We start from the raw sequence: 13647 nt of genomic DNA, 5'->3' as shown, positions 1-13647 counted from the left end.
GGATCTGAGGGGTAGGCATAGAGGTGGGGGAAGTTACAAAGGCCTAAATTTTCTGTTCTCATTTTAACAAGAAAGAAAGAAAGAAAAAGAAAGGCAAGATCTAGGTTGATTCTTCAGGGAAAGGGCTATTTCTGTAGTAGAAGGCCCAGCAGGCAGGAGTCACCTTCAGGAGGGAGGGAGGGGCTAGGGCAGAGATTCGAGAGCAGCAGGGAAGTCCTTCCTGCTGTCTAACCTCCTCTCCCACTCGTCCTTGGGCCTGCCTCAGGGTGGATGAGAAAAAAGTACTCTCCCCTGCCCAGTACCTTCGTTCTTCAATCCGTCTCTTCGCTGATTGAGAGTAATATTCCAGTTCTAGTCTTTCGGGTTTGCATCCCGCCAAGAGAGTGCACCCTTCTTTGCCAAGACCCCTCTTCCTTCTAATCACCCCCTTTTTCCCTTCTGTCCCATCTTTGCCTCTGGGGGTCCCTTCTGCATCCGCTCCCACTTCACCTCCAGTTGTTACTGCCCCTGCAGCAACATGCCTCCTACAGGTCAATAAAATTAGCGACAGGGGGCAGAGGGAGGAGCGGGGGCCCAGGGGTGCTAAGCTCAATGGCCTTGAATGCGGCTGGACGCACGGAGTCCAGAAGCCTGTCATTCCAGGGCTAAACTGTGACAGCTGAGGGACCTGAGCTGGCTTTGGGGGCCGATGGGGGTTGTGCTGGAGGGAGAGAGATGCACCGCGGGAAAAAGACAACCAGGGCACCTAATGGTCCCCTCAGTGGCCTGAGCCCTGGGTGGGGCACCCTGACTTTAGAGGGGGTGTCCTGTCACAAGCTGGGAGAGCTCTCTTGAGCTCAGATGGAAAGGGGAACTCAAGCAAGGAGGGGTTCCCGAGTTTTCTTCTTCCTGTGGGGGGTCTTCATATGGAGCCACTGCCTCCAGGGCAAGGCCGCCTGAAGGAGGGGGTTTCATGAAGTCCTCAGGACCCAGGCATCCTAACTTCCCAGCCCTCACAAAAGCCAGAGCCCCAGACCTGCCTAGTGGCTCCCCCTTTCCTTCCCACCTGAATCAGCCGGTCCACCCACCCGACTGAGACTCAGGGTGGGGCTAGGCCGCAGCTCCCCTTCCCAGGCCCCGCCCCCGGCCCGCCCCGCCCTCACCCTGGCCAGCCCAAAGCCGCTGTGCGGAGCGCAGCGAGAGCAGGTGGCCGCGGCGGGCTCCGTCTCTGCCCCGCAGGTAAGTCAGCGACTCGGTCTGGTCCACGCGGAGGACCTCGAGGGCAGGACGGGCGAACAAGGCAGCCCCTTACACCTGTCCTGTGACCTCATCTCAAAACTGGGGGACTCCAAGGGACAGTGAGGACATCCCTATCAGCTCTGAGCTCCGACCCCCAGCATCTAGAGGGTGGGACTAAACTCCAGGCAAGTTCCGAGGGTCCTAGCTGGCTATCCCTGATGCCTGGCCGGCTCCGAAGGATGGGAAAGGGCAGAGCTGTGTGTATTAGGCACACAGCTTTCTGGAGGAGAGCAGGTCGGGCTTGGTGACTGCAGGACTCAGGGCGTAAGGAACCTCACTGATTAGCGTGCCCCAAGCCTCATCCAAGGGCAGCACCCTACCTGGCCCCCTGTAGAGAGGGGTGGGGTGATCCCAACAGCTTCTGTTCTATGTGCAAATGAGGTGAAGGCCAATGCCCAGCTGAGCTGGGGCCTGGCCTTTCTGATGAGCTGCTGGGCACCTGCAGCACTTATTTACACCTGGGTACAGGTGTGCACGGGTGAGGAAGATGAGGGAGAGGGGTTGTCCAGATGGCCTGAGGGACCTAGAGGCCTGGGGACCAATTAGACTTTTTCTGTGTCTGTGCCTCAGAGCCAGATGGGGGGAGGTGGTCATGGAAGTGGACATGGGGTGGATTCGTACCTTCCATGTTGGGATTTGGGCTGTAGAAGAGGGGTCCTGCTTCCCAGAACTTCAAGGAAGGCCTCGTGGAAAAGCAGGTCCTGCTTAGAGCTCTGAGTCCCAAAGGAGAGTCAGACGTCGGCCTCTGGGCTGGGCTGGGGCGGAGCAGAGGACCCGGACTGCAGAGCAGAGGGAAGTCAGCACACTGCCGGACCCAGCCCGGACCCCCTTGACCTTCCAGGTCATCACAAACCTACAGACAGACCACGTCCAAGCTCAGGTGGGAGGGCTTCCTGTGTCTAATTTCCCTGTTCCGTTGTTTCTTCCCACCACACACTGTCGTTGTCAGGAAGTTCTTTCTCATATCTGACCTTCATCCCTTCTGCTTCCGTGCCAGCTTCTTGCTTCTGAGAGGCAATGTGCTATCGTGGAAACGGTGGGGGCTTTGGAGTCAGTTAGACTTCAGTTCTGTCACCTCCACCTACTGCGTGACCTTGAACGAGTTACTTCCCCTCTTTGAGTTCACTTCCCCACCTGTAAAATGGGGATAATAATAGAACCCAGCTCATAGGGTGGCTTCGAGGATTAAGTGAAAATAGGCCTGTAGAGCGCTGAGCACAGTGCCTGGCGCCTGGTGAGGGCTCAACAAGTATAAGTGTCCCCTCCTGTGTGGGACAGCAAAGCCGATCTGCAGGGGGTGGGGTGGGGGTTGGAAGTTTTTTAAAAACTTGCCCAGAGAGAGCCATGCCCTTCACCACTGCCGTTCCCTCAGCCCCCACCCCCTGCTGGTCCCCGGGGCCTCTGCTGGACCTGTCCAGGCTGCCCAGGGCCCCTCACCTCCTCCTCTCTTTGTCACCCTGTCTCTGTCTCCAGGGCAAGGAGGGGGTCCCAGCAGGGTGGGGACCAGTGGCAGCAGGAGCCCGCTTAGGGCTGTGCCTCAGCAGAGCACACTGCCTTAGACGCTGAAAAAATGTTCCCTTGTCATCACCTCCCCGGCCTCCCCACTGCCAGGCATCCGCAAGGTGGGATCGAGCTGCACTTTTTCCAGGAAGATAAATAACATAAGTCCCGTTTGGGGGCCGTCCAAGCAGCGCTCCGATGAAATGGGAGCCCCGGTCCCTGGCCTGCGGTCTCCAGGCTGCTGGGGAAGGCGAGGCCCCGATAAACCTGGGCAAGGGAGGGTGCCTGTGCCCTGGCGGGGTGCTGCTCCGGCCACCACCCTCCCTGTGGGGTGCGGAGTCAGCAGGGCCAAGGGGGAGACCTTCCCTCGTCCCCTTCCGGTCCACATTTCCCATACCTGTGCCTCTGGAGGCCCCTGCCCAGATGGCCACCACCCTGTTCCCAGCTCACGCAAGCCTCTCCCCTGGGTGTTCTCCTCCGGGCAGGTTATGCACTGGGTCTGCACCAGAGGGGCGGCTGGAGACAGCGAAGGGGCAGCTGTTGCCAGGGCATGCAGATGGAGCGGGGGCGTGAGGCTGGGTGTCCACATGCATGCAGCGAGTCCCTTGTCATGCAGAAAGGGGCTGGCAGTAGGGAGGGGCGGGGTGGCGGGGCCGGGCGGCGTGGGGCTGTTTCTCCCTCCGTAGCATTGCCCTCCCACAAAACTCCCCAGAGTCAGAGATGTCTAGGTTAGAACCACCAGGTCGTTAGGAAAGTATATTTTAATTAATAATCGGTTTGTTTGATTTATAACTTTTAAATATTGAGATGTGTGTATGCGGGCCCCCATTTGTCCTCTCGTCCCAGGCCCTGCAAATGTTAGGGCGGGCCTGGCAGCACCTGGGACCGCCACCGCTGTTTGGTGAACCCCCATCCCACCGGGGGCCCCCCAGCTCCTGTAAACCAGGGCTTAGGACAGTCCTCCCCGGGACCAGGAAGGAGTGTCAAGGTGAAACGAAGACTGTCAGCCGTCACCAACGAGCAGTCCCCCCTTGGGCCTCCTGACCTCATTCTCCACCCAAAATTGGGACAATTTTTAAAAATGTCCTGTGATGCTTAATAAGAGGGAAAGGATGAGCAGGAGCGAGGCTGCGTATCCTCTGAGTGTGGGGAGGGCGTGGGCAGTCACTGGACCCAGGAGCAGGGAGGGAGCTGGGTGGGGCCACGGCAGCAGGAAAGATGGAAGTTAGACTGGGGGACGGTCAGGGCCGGGCCGCACCGCCCCTCCAGCTGCCTTCTCACAGAGCCATGTGCCGGTGGCCAGGATGGGGGCCGTGTGTCTGAAGTGTGGGCCCTCCTGAAAGTGTGTGTTTGGGCCTTGGATGGGGAAGCATGAGGGGACAAGCTGGCCAGGTGGTGGGAGCCATCCCTGGTGGGGAGGAATGGCATGGTGCTCCTGGCTGCCGTCGGATGCCCTGTGGCACCTGGACACCGCGTCTGTCCAGAGGAGAGAGCCGTGCAGCCTTTTCGTGGCCGTCTCTGACTCATGCCGGTCCAGCTAGGCTGTTTGAGGGTCCCACCTGCCACCTTGGCCTCCTCGGTGCTTTGAGGTGCTTGACGGAACTCAGCGGATGTGTGTTTAAACACACTCGCGTGCACACTCACACTCGGACACACCCAGGCATGTCAGTGCCCCCGACACTGACACACAGATGCTGCCGCACGCAGCTGCACCCCCCTAAAGCTGTTTCAAGTGCAGTCGTGGGAACAGACCCCCACAGACCCTCCCCGCACTTGACTTCCCATACCCCGGAGCCTTCACCACGGCCACAGTCTCACTCTCTCCCTTGTTGGTGGCTTTTCATTCACCTTGGGTGACCCGCCAGCTCTGTGGCCAGGGGCCAGATGCCTGCAGTGGCTCAGCGTGGGGGACAGAAGGCAGCAACTGCCCTGCTGGGATTTCTCGAAATCCCCACTGAGCTTGATGTCTAGCACCTCTGGTCCCCCAGGTCTCACAGCGGGCGTCTCCAGGTCCCCAGTCCCTCTCAGTCCCTCTGTCCCTGTGTTGTTCTGGGGGGTTCTTTCTGCCTCAGCCTGTAAGTGTGTCTGCCCCGCACCTCCTGCGCGCTCTCTGCCTGGCCCAGCCCCTGCGCCCACGCCGGTCCAGTTCTGTGTGTCTCAGTCTTTTTTGCCCTGGGGGGTCTTTCTGTCTTTGTCAAACCCAGACTCTGTGTGTGTCTCTGTCTGTCGGTCTGTCTCTCTGGTTTTCTGTGTGTGTTCTCACCCTCTGGCTGTCGCATGTGCACACACACACACACACACACACACACACAGACTTCCCCACTCCCTCCTGCCTCACAGCTCTGTCTGATTGCCATTGCTCAAGTCTGCCTTTCTGCGTCTCTATTTCTGTCTTTTCCCCTCTCCATCTCTGCCGCCGACTCTGGGAGTGTGTGTCTCTTCCTCCTCTCCCTGTCTTATTCTCCTGAGGTGTCCCGGGGCACAGGACAGCCAGATGTCTCAGAGTGTAGAAGACGGTGGCCAAGCGTCCAAGGGTCTGGGGCCGCCGTCCTTTCTGGGCCACCGCAGTGCCAGGCAGGGAGTCAGGGAGGCCGGCCCGTCTCTCCCAGCTCCTCTGCTGAGAACTTAGGATCTTGGGAGCTTTGGCTGCAGACCGTGGAAGGCTGATCATCAGCAACTAGGCCTGGGAGCAGGGCTGGGGGTTCAGGTGATGGGGGGGAAGAGGGCCCCTGTCTTTCTGGTGGATCCGATCTCCTCTGAGCTGAGGGGAGGGTGAGGGGACTTGGAGTCCCCTTCAGAAGAGGCGTAGACCTGAGTGGGGCTGAATCGACACTTTTCTTTTTCCTCGAAGCAGCCAAGCCCAGCGCACCCACCCCAGCCCCAGCTTCCTGCTCCAAACCACCACCTCGCTCCCCACCCTGTTCCAGAAATTTCCGCCAACTGCCCCTGGACTGTGGGGCCTGACCAAACAGCCTCCCTGCGCCGCTCCTGGGCGCCCCCACCCAGGCCTCTCCTCGCTGCCACGGCCTCCTGCACAGCAGCGGCTGTGTTGGCTGTTTGTTTGACTAAGGTTTCCTCGGGTGGGGTGAGGACCGGCTCCACCGAAGCTGCTCTCCACCTCGAATGCCCCGGCAGGAGGCCAGGCCCCCTGCCACACCCCCTGTGCCCTCGCTGCCCTCCCCAGGGCCCCCGCAGGGCTCTCCCACATCCCCAGGCCCCAGTCTCCTCCACCCTCCTGACCTCAGGTCTGTCCATCCGCACATCCGACACCAGACACCCCCCTCCTACCGGACAGGCAGGGTAGGGAGGTCTGAGACGAGACACCCCTGAACACCAGCCTTGCCCCCGGCCGAGGGGAGGGGACATGCCCAGGGAGGGCGCTGGGACCTGGCACACTTAGGTTCTCTGGGGGCGTCCCAACGAGGAACACATACATGGGGGTGGTCTTCGAAATGTGGGAGAGGTTTGCCCACCTCTCATTGGACCGAGGCTCGACCCAGCAATAGTGAGACTTGAGCAGAGGGATAATTCCCTAGTGAGTTTGCATCCATCCCAGAAGACCTCCCTGGCCCCCAGGGTCCTTCCATCCCCGGGTTTTGTATGGTGCTGCTCTGTATACAGAGCCGTCCCACCCCACCCTCTGAGCACCTGGAAAGGTAACATGTCCCCATTCACAGAGTCTGACTCTAGCCCAGGTCTCCTTGCTCCCCACAGCTGGGCCTCCTCCTCACACCGAGCTAGCCGCTCCTTGGGCAAAAAGAACCCCAAAAAGAACCACATGGGGTGCAGCCATATCTTGCCTCTCCCTGCATCTCCCCCTCACCATGTCTCCTCCGTCTCCAATGGCCTGCAAGGAGATTCCGTCCCCACGTGTGTTTCTGGCTGGGAAGGGAGTGTGGGAGCAGGCAGTGTTCCGTGACCTCGTTCCGAGGTCTGTTGTCCTAGTTAGCAGTTTCCTGAGGGGAGAGGGACACGAGGAGCTTTTAGAGGTGTTTTCGACCATTTGGGTGCTAACTGGGAATGAGACTGTCCCCAGGTTGAGGCTGGGGACAGCTATTCCCAGGCTGCAGGATGAGATGTGGGGGCAGAGAGGCCAGAGAGGGGATCAGGAAGTTTCCCCAAATAGCCTGGCCAGCAGCCAGCACAGCCCAGGGTGGAGGGGCAGCTCAGCTGGGGGGCAGCTGGCCAGTTGGCGCAAGGGCCCAGACCTTGGGAAGCTGGGCACGGGGCAGAAACGAAGCGGGACTAGTACCGTCTCTCCCCTTCTCCTGCTGAAATGCGCTTCTCCGGAACTTGGCGTCATGAGTAGGGCCGAGACGGAGGGGGAAGAGTGGCGTGTACACCCTGTTCCTTTTCTCTCTCGGGGGGCCTTTGTAAGCCCCAGCCCCTTCTCCTGCCCCTCCCCGCAGTGATACTAATTTACTGATTCATTCAACATATAACACGGAGCACCCTTTCTGTGTTATACCTGCTAGGCCCAGCCCTGGGAATTCACTGAGGAATAGGCAGGGTGAGTAGGAAGGGATGCCAGGAGGCAGGAAGGAAATCTGCCTTAAGGAGGACAGTGAGGGACGGCCTCTCAGGGGGGCTGTATTTCAGCATCAGCCCTGAGGGGGAGAGGGGAGCAGCCCCAAGGACAAGAGGGCTCCAGGCGGAGGGGACAGTCTCCAAGAGCCAGAGAAAGGGCCGAGCGTGGCTGGAATGTCAGGAGCTAGGGAGGGAGGGACACAAACACAGATCAGGGTATTTTGACCTGGATATTTTGACCCCAAGGATGTTTTGAATGCAAACACTTTAAACCAAAACATACCAACACTGGAGATTTTTTTAGAAAGTGTTTTCCAGTTTGAGCGCTATTCCTTTCATTTAATTCCTTGATCAGATGTTCCCATTTTTTTTTCTCTGTGGCACAAGTGAAACAACTTTCCACTTTTTCATTCCATTTTAATTTTACTAGTATTATTTTCACTGACATCAATTCTATATAAAAATTTTTTAAGGTATTTATTTTTTTAGACAGAGGGGAAGAAAGGAAGAGAGGGAGAGAAACATGAGCGTGTGGTTGCCTCTCCAGCGCCCCCTACTGAGGACCTAGCCTACAACCCAGGCATGTGCCCAGACTGGGAATCAAACCAGTGACCCCTTGGTTCACAGGCCAGTGCTCGATCCACTGAGCCAGGACCAATTCTGTATAAATTTTAATGCCAAAATTCACTGATTAATTTGGCGTTTGATCAAACTTTCCTGACCCTGTTCTCTGTCATTGTGCCACTAACTGGGTAAACTCCCCAATTTTATAAAGTTTAAATTAAAAAAAAAAAAGATTTGTGGTCAAGATTGGATTCTTCTGTCCATGGCAGTCAACAACAAATCTTGTATCCAGTTCCAAGCATCTGCTACCTCGACTACCCGGTTCTAACCTGTGTGCTTGGGTGAAGAGTTGTATTTACACCTCAGTTACTCTGTGGGAGGGACCTCGGTGAAGGGGCAGCTGGGGAGAAAAGAAGGCTGGGGTGGAGGAGAAGCCTTTTGAGCACCTATTGTGGGTTATACTTGTGGTTTCCGGGTTTTCAGCAGAACGGTGACACAATCAGATTTGCCTTTTTACAAGGCTCCTCTGCCCTGATTGGTGTGGCTCAGTGGGTTGGGCGCCAGCCTGTGAATTGAAGGGTTGCAGGTTCAATTCCCTGTCAGGACACGTGCCCGGGTTACGAGCCACATCCCCGGTGGGGGGTGTGGGGGTGTGGGAGGCAACTGATAGATGTGTCTCTCACACACTGATGTTTCTCTCCCTCTCTTTCTCCCTCCCTTCCCCTTTCTCTAAACAATAAATATTCCTCTGGTCATATGAAGAACAGCCTGGCCAGGGAGGGCAGTCAGGAGGTTGTTACGTTATGTCAATCCAGCTGGTAAAGAGAAGTGAAAGGATTGAAGAAAGACTAGGAAGGTAGAAAGGGCAGTGTGATTTCTGTCCCTCTCCCCCGGACCCCAGCACCGCCCTCCCCACGGGCCCAGAGTGACCTCAATGTCATTCCCCACACCCTCAGCGCCTGCCCCCCCTCCTCAGAGTCTGGCCCCTGGAGTTTGCACAGGGCGGAGACCAGCTAGAACTGGGGTGTTTTCCTTGGGGCTCCCTCCGAGTCTCTCTCCTGACTGAATGCCGCTAAGGGTCAGGGTCAGGGTCAGGGATGCCCTGCTGAAGTTTGGTTGGGGGTGGTCCTTGGCCGGAGCAGCCAGGGCGGCTGCAGAGCTGGCAGTGAAACAGACTCAGACACAGGGCACTTGTGCGGCCCCTGGCTCCAAGCTCAGGGTGTGACCCTGGGCAGGGGGACAAAGAGGCCTCTGTCAATCCACGCAGGGCACAGAGCCCACCTGGGCCAGTCCCGGTGCCAGAGGAGCCAGGGAGTTGGGCCTGGGGGCACTTGGAGAGAGAAGGCTTGAAGGGACACAGACCTGAGGCTGGGAGTCAGCTGGGGCAAGTCACTTCCTCAGGCTCGTCACCTGTCAGTGGAACCTTAATCCCAGCCTCCCAGACCCAGTGCATCCTGGTGCCTCGCCTTCCTAGAATCATGAATTTTAAAACATTATCTAACAAACACAGTTATTACCTTGTGCCTGTTTGTGAAACAGTTTACGATTATTGGTTCATTTCACCCCTGTAACGACCCTGTAAGATACTCTAAGATGAGGTACTCTTTATCCTTAGTTTACAGGTGGGGAAACTGAGGCATGAAAGTGGCCAAGGGTAGGATTTGAACCCAGACAGTATGGGTACGCTATGGTGCTGCAGTGGGAGGGAGAGAAGTCAGGCTCCGGGAGAGGAGTTCAGGGCCCAGAGACCCAGGGCAGGACAGGGGCTGCAGCAGGGACCCCAAGGAGCTGGCGTCTTCGGAGCAGCAGCAGCTGTGTCCAGGGGAAGCTGGGGCAGATTTCGTGTTCCTTCCACACTAAGAGTCATATACCCTGTGGGGCGCCAGGCTTTGTGCCACATACCTGACCCCTGGGAGCCTGGGTTTGGCCAGTCTTGACCCATGGACATGGGACAGAATGGCAGGGGCACTCAGCCCAGGGGCTGAGGGTAGTGGGGGGAGCGTCCGCGCTCACAGCGGTGGGGACCTTCGGACTTCAGGATACTGGACTGGCTGAGAAAGGAGGCGGGGCCTCCCACCGAGCGGGAGGAGGTGGAACAGTGCGCACTGAAGCCGCAGGTGGTCCTGGTGGGCGTGGCCAGAATCCGCCGCGGAGTCTGAGCTGGGATATGCTCTGCCACAGGCGTCTCTAGACCCTCTTCACAATGTCCGGGGCACTTGTTAAAAAGGCAAGCGCTGGGCCACACCCCTCCACTGAACCCTAACCCCTGGGGTCCGGGCCCAGCCCAGGAGGCCTGACAGGCTCCGCAGGTGATGCTCTCTGGGCCAGGCACTCAGGAGTCCGGCGGCACCAAGAAAATCTCACTCTTGGCACATCAGAATCACCTGTGCAGAGTTAACAATCCCCAGCGACCTGGCCACGCCCCAGACTAACCCTGTCGGAATCCCTAAGGAGGGGCTCAGGCACCAGAAGTTTTCCGAGTTGCCCCGGCGATTCCCGAGAGCTGCTGTGGTTGAGCACCCGCAGGTAGGCCTGTCCTTCGGGTCAGCCAGGTCTGAGCTGAACTGTCTGCTTCCCAGAGAGGCCTCCTTTGGCTACCCGTCCTCCTTGACCTTGTGTGTGTGTTTGTCTGCTCGTTAGTGAGCCTGTCTCCCCTGGATTGCAGGCTCCGTGGGGGCCCCTGGGGGCCTGTGTTCACCGCTGGATCCCCTGGCATAGAATGGAGGCCCTGGCACAGAGTAGGTGTTCAACAAACGGTTATTCAGTGAGTTCACCGAGCCCCTACTGTGTGCCAGCCACAAAGGGAGACTCTCTCCCTATAGTGTCTCAATGCTTCTAACAACTCTATGCAGTGGATACCATCGGGCCTGTTTTAGGATCGGAGAGGAGGAGCAGCTGGCTCAAGGTCTGCCGGCTCCAGAGTCTGTCCTGGGCCCGAGTGGCTTCCCCGCCAAGGCCCCAGAGCCGGTGCTGCTGTGAGAAGCAGCCCCACAGCCTGGAGGCGGGCCAGAGCGCCCGAGAGAGGCATGGGCCACATTGAAACAGCCTGTCTTTGGGGCCTTCCTTGGAACCTCTTGGTTGGTTTTGAAAGGCGTCCTTCATGGCTTGCAAGGGCCGTGTGCTTCTGCCCGCTGGACCTGTTTGAGGGGAGGACTCCTTGATGTGGTCAGCAGCTGCTCCTTGGCCAGAGGGACCGTGGCCACCCCACCGTCTTCCTCAGCCATGAGGTGTGGAGGCTGTCCCCTCCCTCTGGCCCCAGGGGCCCCTGGATACTCAGGGTCACCCTCAGTCTCCCCTGTCTCCGTCCTTCTAGGGTTAGGATGGAGCAGGTTCCATTTCTCACGGAACCTGAGGAAGGGGAAAGGACCCAAAGGTCTGGTGGGGAGGCGGGGGTGGGAGGGTTCTGCTGGACCCACTAACTAAATAAAAGCATCAGGAAATGAAGGGTGGGTCAGGGAGGCTCTTAATTTGCACAGGGTTGATCCTGGCTGGTAGTCAGGGCCTCTCCCAGCCTCTTCTCAATGCAGCTCTTTAAGTAAAAGGGAAGGTGGCCAAGGTCCCAGTGAGGACCCCTGGGCCGTCAACCTTTCCCGTGCCTTCCATGCAACAGTATTGGGAAGTCCCCCCAGTGAGCTACCTTCTAGACTGCTGTTATTGCAGCTAATCTCCCATAGAGGGGCCCCCCTTGCTGTGGGTATCCCGGTTCCTGGCCTTGTGTTCTCTAGCTCCAGTCTCTTCTACACAACCCAGGCAGTTCTGCCAAGCTGGGTGAGGAGGTTGAAATAATTTCTGTTGCATGGGCAACAGACACAAACCGAATGCAACCCTGAGCCGGGAAAGTTGGGGATGGGCTGGCAGCATTGAGGCGAGGTGGTGGGCAGGAGGGGAGGCGTTTAGTCAGGTCATGGGGCGGACACCCTGAATTGGGACAGAGGATCATTAATAAGGTTTCTGGGGTTCCATCCAGGCCCATTTTCTCCCCCCTCATTAGTTTCTAATGCAGAGCTGAGAGGAAGTCCTTTCTGCAGTCTGACCACTGTCCCATATGCTGTTACTAAGAATGCCATACCTCACGTCATGATGGCTCTTGATAGCTCTACAGGGTGTTTCCTATGTATATTATCTTTCTAAAAAGATTTTATTTATTTATTTTTGGAGAGAGGGGAAGGGAGGGACAAAGAGAGAAACATCAGTGTGTGGTTGCCTCTCACATGGCCCCCTACTGGGGACCTGGCCTGCAACCCAGGCATGTGCCCTGACTGGGAATCGAACTGGCGACCCTTTGGTTCACAGCCCGAGCTCAATCCACTGAGCTACACCAGCCAGGGTGTATATTATTCTCATTTAATCTTCTCAGCTGTCAGCCTGGGGTCAGGGGAATTATGATTGGTTATTAGTATTGTTACCCCCGTCTCACTGGTGGAGAAAAGGGGCGTGTTCTGAGTCACAGGTAAGTGGCAGAGTTGCAGCAGACACTCGTGGTTGCCGAGCCCACATTGCCCTGGAGGCCCCCCTTTCCTCCCACAGATGCCCTCTTCCTGGCTCCCTCCCCTCCTGCCTCCCACAACCCAGAGGCAGCCTGGCCCCGGGAGGTCCTCCGGTCCAGCCCCCTGCCTCTAGCCCCGCACAGTGGAGCCTGCGCATGGTGGTGGCCGTGGCTGGCACCTGGAGCTCATCTGGCCAAGGCCCAGGAGAGGGTGACGATGGCAAAGTCGGGGGGGTCAAGGGTGTCAAGGGTGTCAGCTGCCGCTGTTTCTTTTTGGGCAAAGACTTTTAAAGTTTAATGTGATAATCTCATGCTGATTACTGCACACCGAGGACCTCGGGCCCATCCAAGAATCCATTACCAGCCCCACAGGAAGAGACAGTGGAGACTGCCGGCCCTCCCAGCATCGCAGCCCTGCTCCTTGCAAAAGGGCTGAGCCTGGGTTTGTGTTTGTTCTTTGTTTTGTTCCATTTTTAGTGGAAAAATGGTGTTTCTAGATCATGGCAGAGACAATAAAGCAGGGTCCCCCTACTTCCAGACCTGGACCAGGAGCCCCGAAACTTCCCTTTTACACCTGAGCAGTTCTTGTTCTAGAAAGGGGCCACTGGGCAGTCTGGGCGTGAGGCCCCTCTAGGGCCTAGAAAGTCGGCCGGGGCAGGGGCGCAGGAAGTCACCACGCCCCCCACCCCATGTTCCTAGCTGGGAAGCCCAGCCGCCGCTGCTGTCTCCACATCATGCCCGCTCAGAGTGAGCCAATTAGCACCGTGTCTGCTTCTGTGTTCCGAGTGCCTGTCTCATTATTTGGGGATTTATGTCTCGGTCACTGTGAAGGACAACTGTCACGGTTTCCACTGGGAGGAGCCTGGCCAGCCCGGGAGTCCAGGCAGCAGGAGGTGGTGCCACCCTGCTTAGGACAGGATGGGGATTTAATTTCAGGGGGATTTGCAATGGATGGGGCGCCGCCCTGGGCACATGGTGGCTCTGGGCTATTTTAGGAGGCAAAAGGCTGGGGGGTAGGGAGCACCGTGGACTTTTCAAGCCATAGGTGATTCTGCCCTTTCAGTGGGAACGGAAAGGACTCAAGATGGACGGGGCAGGCCAACCCAACACCGGGGCTTCTCCCACCTGCCTGGACCCCAGCAGTCCAGACTTACGACACCATCCCACCCTTGTCCAGGCAACCAGAGGAGCAGAAGCTGCTGGCCAGTCAGGGGTCTGTGGCTTCTTGCCTGAGCTCCCTGGCTACAAGGCTTTGCCCCAGCTTAGCCCTTGGTATTATTAGTATGAACAAT

General features: G+C 57.8%; 1 protein-coding gene across 6 annotated transcripts in view; it reads left to right on the top strand.

Annotated features, from left to right (window-relative positions):
- Window positions 1-1159: 1159 nt before the first annotated feature.
- The window catches only part of ZNF385C (zinc finger protein 385C), a 51202-nt gene continuing 38714 nt past the window's right edge, over window positions 1160-13647 (top strand). For 3 of the 6 annotated variants that reach the window (XM_053660108.1, XM_053660118.1, XM_053660117.1), the window contains exon 1: window positions 10063-10395. The gene's annotated coding sequence lies outside the window, so the exon portion shown is untranslated. Of the gene's footprint in view, window positions 1219-10062; window positions 10396-13647 lie in introns of those variants that run through there. The other 3 variants (XM_053660114.1, XM_053660101.1, XM_037129679.2) reach the window with 2 other exon arrangements.

The sequence above is a fragment of the Artibeus jamaicensis genome, unplaced genomic scaffold (genome assembly GCF_021234435.1).
Source record: "Artibeus jamaicensis isolate MK-2021 breed Jamaican fruit bat unplaced genomic scaffold, CSHL_Jam_final contig_2259, whole genome shotgun sequence".
Classification (NCBI taxonomy): Eukaryota; Metazoa; Chordata; class Mammalia; order Chiroptera; family Phyllostomidae; genus Artibeus; species Artibeus jamaicensis.
The sequence above is the reverse complement of the archived record's forward strand: the minus strand, read 5'-3'. Positions and strand labels throughout refer to the sequence as shown.